A 6,701-nucleotide genomic window follows, 5' to 3' on the forward strand; every position below is an offset into this window, starting at 1 on the left:
GTGACCAAAGTTGTGCAGCTGCGCTGTACTCTGTGCTCAGGACTAAAATGCTGTTAAATTGTTTCATTAGTGCTGGGCATACATTCTGTGATGGAAACGTTTTAATTTCAGTTTTATTAGATAGGAATATTTCTTTCCCTTCTTATCTGATTTTTAGGGAGGGGCAGGCCTGTCTCAAGCACTGGGACCTACAGATCAGTGACCCCCTTGGCCCCCATCATCCTGGTTGACTGTTCAGAAAACATGTTAATCACACTGGTGTCGCCTCTAGGTTCCAGGTGGCAAAGGGGAGGGGTTGGGAGCGCACACTTAGACACCAGACTAGTTGCCTTCTGACCCAGGCTCTCCCTCTCCCTGGCTTTGCGGCCTCCGGAACTTCATTCTCCCTGCCTGTTTCCTTATTTGTAAGTGGATGTAAATGCAGTGCCTCTTTCCAGGAGCTACTGTGAAATCAAACAAATTAATATTAGGGCGATCAGCTGCCCTGCTTTGCCCAGGACTGTCCCAGATTTAACGTGGGACGTCCGGCATCCCAGGAAACCTCTGAGTTCCCGGACAGCAAACAGGGAGGGTCACCCTCATTAAAAATCTATACATGACCTACACGTGGTAAGTATGAAACAATATCTTTTTCTAAGAACTTGAACTGGTACCAGTGACATCACTTGCCCAGATAGGCTCCCCAACTTGCCCTCTCTCTCACCCCCTGGCAGGCTCACAACACTGAATGGGGAAAGGGTGGCTGGAGAAGGTATTTCCAGGCCCCTGTATGAAGCAATCCCTTCCTCCAATGGCCAGGGATGCCTGGAGGGGTCCCCCATCTGGAAACAACCTGTCCTGTGTCCCCTCTTCTGGTGCCAAAGTCTTTCTGCTCCAAACATCCAGCCCTGGGGGGGCCACCCCCGCAGCCCCGGAAGCTCCAGGAGCTGCTGCTCGGCCAGGCCCCCGCCCCTTTCACACTCAGGTAAAACTTTACCCGGAGGCCTTTGGCGGCAGCACTGGGCCCTGAGCTCCCGTTCAGGGCGTGGTAAGTGACCACTGTCACAGCGACATGAATGCTCATATTGAAAAGCCCGGCTTTCTGTCTCCCTCCCTTTCAGGCCAATGTCTTCCCTCTTAAGTCACTGGGCGTCACTCACATATCACCCTGTGCTGAATGCCCCCTAGTCAGGGACCCTTGCTCCCTCTGCCCCTCGCCTCCCACCTGTCCCTCCCCTCCCCCTTTCTCTCGGGTCTCTTTCCTCACCCCCTCCATCCTCTCCTTCTTCCCTCTTCCTCCTCCCCAAATTCTCTCCTCTTCCGTCCCCATCCCTTTCCTCTCCTCCCCACCCCCCACCCTCCAGCCCTGCCTGACTTGCCCCATCCCAGGCTCTGGGCATGGGAAGCTCATGCTCTGGTCCCTGTCACCTGTGCTGTCATCACCAGGATGGGGGATCACAGATGGAGGAGCTGGTTGGTCATTCCTGTGTCTCATCCCCACTGTCTTGGGCACAGGCACGAATGCAGCCCTAAAAGGAAGGAAGGCAACACCAAACAGGGACTCCAAAATGGAAATGAGAAGAGAGCAGACTCATAGTGCCCTAATCTAAGGGATTTTACCCGAAATGCCAGGCCTACTATATGTGTGTCAGTCTGGCTTGTGTTTCTCTGGGGAGAGGAATCAAAGATTCTACCTGCTCCCCAAAATAGATCAAGAACTGCCACTCAGAGGCTCTGCTCATCCCAAGATCGCCCAACAGCCCTGGGAATCCCAAACTAACTCCACACTATGGGTACCAAAGCTGTGGGGCCGGGGCAGATAAACCCTGAGTCTGAATCCTCGGCCCAACAGGCTTCCCTTCCTTCACCCATAGCTTTTTCTGCCTTAAGAAGGAGCTTCCCAAAACAGAAACAGGCTCATGGACATAGAAAACAAACTATGCTTACTAGAGGGGGAAAGGGGGCAGGAAGGGGTAAGCTGGGAGTCTGAGATTCGCAGATACTATATATAAATAGATAAACAAGTTTCTACTGTAGAGCACAGGGAACTACATTCAATATCTTGTAGTAACCTATAATGAAAAATAATATGAAAATGAATATATGTTACATATATGAATGACTGAAACATTACACCACAAACTGACACAACATTGTAAACTGACTATACTTCAATTTAAAAAAAGTAAAATATGGGGGAGGATATAGCTCAGTGGTAATGTGCCTAGCATGCACGAAGTCCTGGGTTCCATCTCCAGTGCTACAATTAAATATATATATGTATATAAATGTGTGTGTGTGTGTGTGTGTGTGTGTGTATGTATGTATATATATATATAAATAAACCTGATTGCCTCCCCAAACTAAAAAAAAAAAGCAAAAAAGAACACACACAAATAAAATAAATTAGCTAACCTTGTTGTTAGCCCAGGAAATTATATTCAATATCTTGTAGTAACCCATAATGAAAAAGAATATGAAAAGGAATATATATATATATATATATATATATATATATATATATATATATATATATATATGTATATGTATAACTGAGTCACTAGGCTGTAAACCAGAAATTAATGCAACATTAAAAAACTGACTATATTTCAAAATTAAATTAAATTTTTTAAAAACAGATGCAGCCTCACTGGGACAGCCAGGGACAAAGGAGGCCAGAACCCACCACAGAAAGGGTGCTGCAGCACAATCTCAAAGCCAGGAGAAATGGTTGTTTTCTCTGGGGGAGGAAAACAGAAACTTGGGAGGAATGGCGGGGAGTGGCTGTGTGCTATCCTATCTGTGTCAGTGCCCTCTTCCGCCCTGATGCCCATCAGCTACCCTGGGAGCTAAGGAAGCTAAAGATGGGTTCTCCATGACAGTGTCCACTCAGGAAGCACCTCATCTGGCATATGGATTTTAAAGGTGCCTTTTACTTAAAGGTGATCATGTCATCCTTGAGCTGAATTTCCAGGGGCTTTTGTTTTGTTAACAAATGGAGCTGCAAGACACAGGTGGTAAGAAGAGTATGATGTGTACCCGGGCCCCTCAGGGCCACCTGCCAGGTGCATTTCCACAGCGTGGCACCAGATGCCCAGGGCAGTCTTGAGACTATGAGCCCCTGTGCACTATGGGAGACAAGGGAGGTACAGGTGAGGCCACTGCTAAGTCTACTCAGCCCAGAATTCACACAGGGCAGGAGGAAAGGTGGGGCTCCACTCACTGCACAGGGCCTGCCCTCCACCTCAAACAGGAGAGGTGCCAGCCACGGACCCACCACAGGACACGGGTGGCCACAGGTGGCTTCCCTAACACAGAGCTAAGGCAGTGGACACAGGCCCATAAAATGCCCTCAAAAGTAGGACTCTAGGGTCAAATGTACCAAAGAAATGCCACTTGATAATATGCCTTCCTTAGATGGGTGCAAGGAAGATTAGCTTATTCAAGGCTCTGAGTAATCCTACAGCCAACCAGCTTAACTCAGAGATTCCCAAACTTACTTGACCAACAGCTGAGTCCCTGTGGGTGCAGAATGACCATCAAAATTCCTGGAAACACTGTCTCCCCCGAGGCATGCTACCAGCCTGACCTCACTCTACTGATAATAACCCCAGGAGGTGAGTGTGAGCATTACCCCATTAGACAGATGAGGACCATGAGGATCTAGAGGAACTTGCACTCAAGGACAGGGATTTATACTCTACCTTTTGAAGAGCGGCGTGCCAAAGAGTTTCTATTCATATTTTAAAACCACTCTGTCCCCTCTATCCCTTGATTGCACCTCTTAAACTCCGAGATGGAGTCTAGTTCCTTCTAGCTTTACATCCCTTGACATAAGCAATTTCCTCATCCAAAAAGCCAGTTGGAATTTGATTGTTACTTGCAGCCAAAGGATTTCTTACAGACACAGATTTTTAAACAGATTATTATGACACAATGTGACAAGTGCCTTAATCAACATATTCACAGTTTTCTACTGAGACAGAATAAAGAGAGAGAGAGAGAGAGAAAATCAGCTAGCTTGGCTTGTGGGAGGACCACAAAAGGTGATCCTTGAACAAAATCCACAAAGAACGTTTGTTCCCCAAACAGCAAAGTGGGGAAGCATGAACCATGACAGGAGCAAAGCACTGTGAAGCATGTGCTTGATGTAATACCTTCAGATACGTCCCTCTGATGAGAAAACAGAGTGAGACAGACAGTGCCCAAGGGGCCATCTCTGCTGATTGGCTGGGCCAGAATTTGAGCCTGGGTCTGTTTTATGTCAAAGCCCCAGTGAGTATCCCCACAGCATGCTGCCTCATCGCCAAACACCCAGCCACAAAATGGACACCTGCTGCCTCTGTGAACAGACACCCCGTCAGTGCCCCAGGGATGTGACTGTTCCTGTATTTAGTAAGGAGAATCCAATTCTGGTGGTTCCAGAGGCTGTGACAGCAGGAGGAAAGGTCCTAAGAAGCTTCTGAGAGTTCTGCATTTGCACCTAGAAGGTGTCTTCCATAGGCACAAATTCTTTGAGCTTCGAGGGACTGTGAGATCTTCCATTCCAACTATTACTTTAAGAGCTTCTGTGATTTTTATTATATTCTCAATGCCCAAGTTTCACCCCACTCCCATTGAATTTTACTGAATAATTTCAGTGTCTTCATTTAACCCTTTGTGCTGAAAAAAAAAAAAAAGGCAGGAAATTTAGAAAAACAAGCCTTATGCTGTAATTCTGCTCCACCACTTGCTAACCTGAGTAACACCTGTCACTCCCAGTTACTTGGTTATTTGATTCTACACAAATTATTTTACAGCTCTTGGCTTCCTCAGCTGGGAAATAAGGGTCATATTCCCAACCTTGTATGACTTGGAGGATTCAATGAGATAATGACTGGTCCACAGAAGGTTCCAGAGGCCTATCAGTTCCTACTTTCAACCCCTACAGTCTTTTCTTCTTACTTTCTCAAAGACTGTGTCAAATCAAAGGCAAACTATCTTCTCAGTTTGACTCATCAGGAGTTCCCCAGACAAGGGCAACGTTAAAAATGGTTAACAACCGATGCCACACAGGCATCATCAATCATGTTACAGATAATCGATCAAAAGCCAAATTACAGTCAAGACTGCTTAAATATTTTTTCTGTTCCTGAGAAAGAAGAGGAATTCTCCCTCCTGACTCTACCCTCCCCACGTAGAAATGACAACTGGCCACCAGGGGAGACAATGACATTGGCACACACAGTTACAAGTTGGGGACAGAGCACAAGCCAAAGAACAATGACAGCTTGAACCAAACCATAAGCTGGGCCAGTACGCACTGGGTACTTGCCATGTGCCAGCACGTGCCCAGCACTACACACGCACGTGCTTCCTTCACGCTCACAACCATCCCGCAGAGCATGTGTGACAATTATCTCTATTTTTCAGAGGAGAAAACTCAGATCTAAAGAGGGTAAGCAAATTGCCCAAAGCTACAGGTAGAGGGTAAGTGACAGAGCCAGGACAGCAACATGGGTTTGCCTGATAAAGCCTGTGACCATAGCCATCAAGTTCTATCGTCTGACTGTTTCCATGATTAGAAGCTGAGTCTTTTACTTCCCCCCTCCCCACCCCATGGCTGGACATCTGTGTCTTAGATAACACGAACTCTTCACAGAGGCAGCCCCAATCTCCCATCAATGCCCATGTCTTAGGTCAGGTTCCAAACAGGCAGACCTCAGGACAAGGATTTGGGTGCATGTGACTTATTAGCAAAGTGCACCCAGGAGAAATCAGTAAAGGACAGAGAGAAGCAGGTCAGAGAAGGGCAGGAAGCCACTCAAGGGTGTGATCACAGACAAAGGCCCCACCAAGGGTAGCATTGCCCTGATTCCATAGGGGCAGAAGTTGCATCCCAGGGTGGTCCTGACCCAAGACAGGAGAGCTCCACCAGGAGAATGGTGAGGATGTAAACTGTAGATTCCCAGGAATCTTCTGGCTCTCTGTGCACTTGAGCATAGTGACTCCAGGAGCCTAAAGGCAATTCTCCAAAGAAGAGAGAAAAGACACAGGGCTGGCCTTTGAAAACACACCCAGTGGTCTCGGGGGCAGAAGGTTGTGATGAGCAATGAAATATTAAGGGTCCCAAAGAAATTGGGGCAGATCTCAAAGCTGCTGCAGGTGGGGCTGAGGATAGACCCTGTTCTGTTGAAGTCTGTCAGCCGTCATGACCACATCATTTGAGCTGTGCTGGAACAAGGAGGTGGAGAGCAGACAACTTTCAGGCAGAGAGGTTCTGGCTGTGACAGACAAGTATGTCTCCTCTTTCTGAAGAAGTTACGACTCTGGGTCAGGACGGCACATGGGGCTCTTCACTCAGTGAGTGGGTGCTGCAGGACCAGCCAAAGCAGACTGATAAGTGTGGGTGCTTTTAGGCAGGTGCCCTGAGACTGCAGTCAGACTAGGGGGCTGGTATTGTTGACTTTGATTTTACTTTACAAGAAGAATTGGCTTCTATGTCTAGACTGTGGCCTTAAGATGAAACATTCAGGCATCTCTCTTGATGAGTAGTTCTAGATTTCTATGACAAAAGAAATCCTCCATTATTCAAAAAAATAAAAAGACGACAATTCTGGAAAATGGTGTTGCCCAGGGAACGGTGCGTTTCCACGCTGCTGACCTCCAGAGGATAAACTTGCAATATTTTTCCAAGTCCTGGAAACCTCTGATCTACTTTCTGCCCTTTTAAAGCACAATTT

The sequence above is a fragment of the Camelus dromedarius genome, unplaced genomic scaffold (genome assembly GCF_036321535.1).
Source record: "Camelus dromedarius isolate mCamDro1 unplaced genomic scaffold, mCamDro1.pat HAP1_SCAFFOLD_114, whole genome shotgun sequence".
NCBI lineage: Eukaryota > Metazoa > Chordata > Mammalia > Artiodactyla > Camelidae > Camelus > Camelus dromedarius.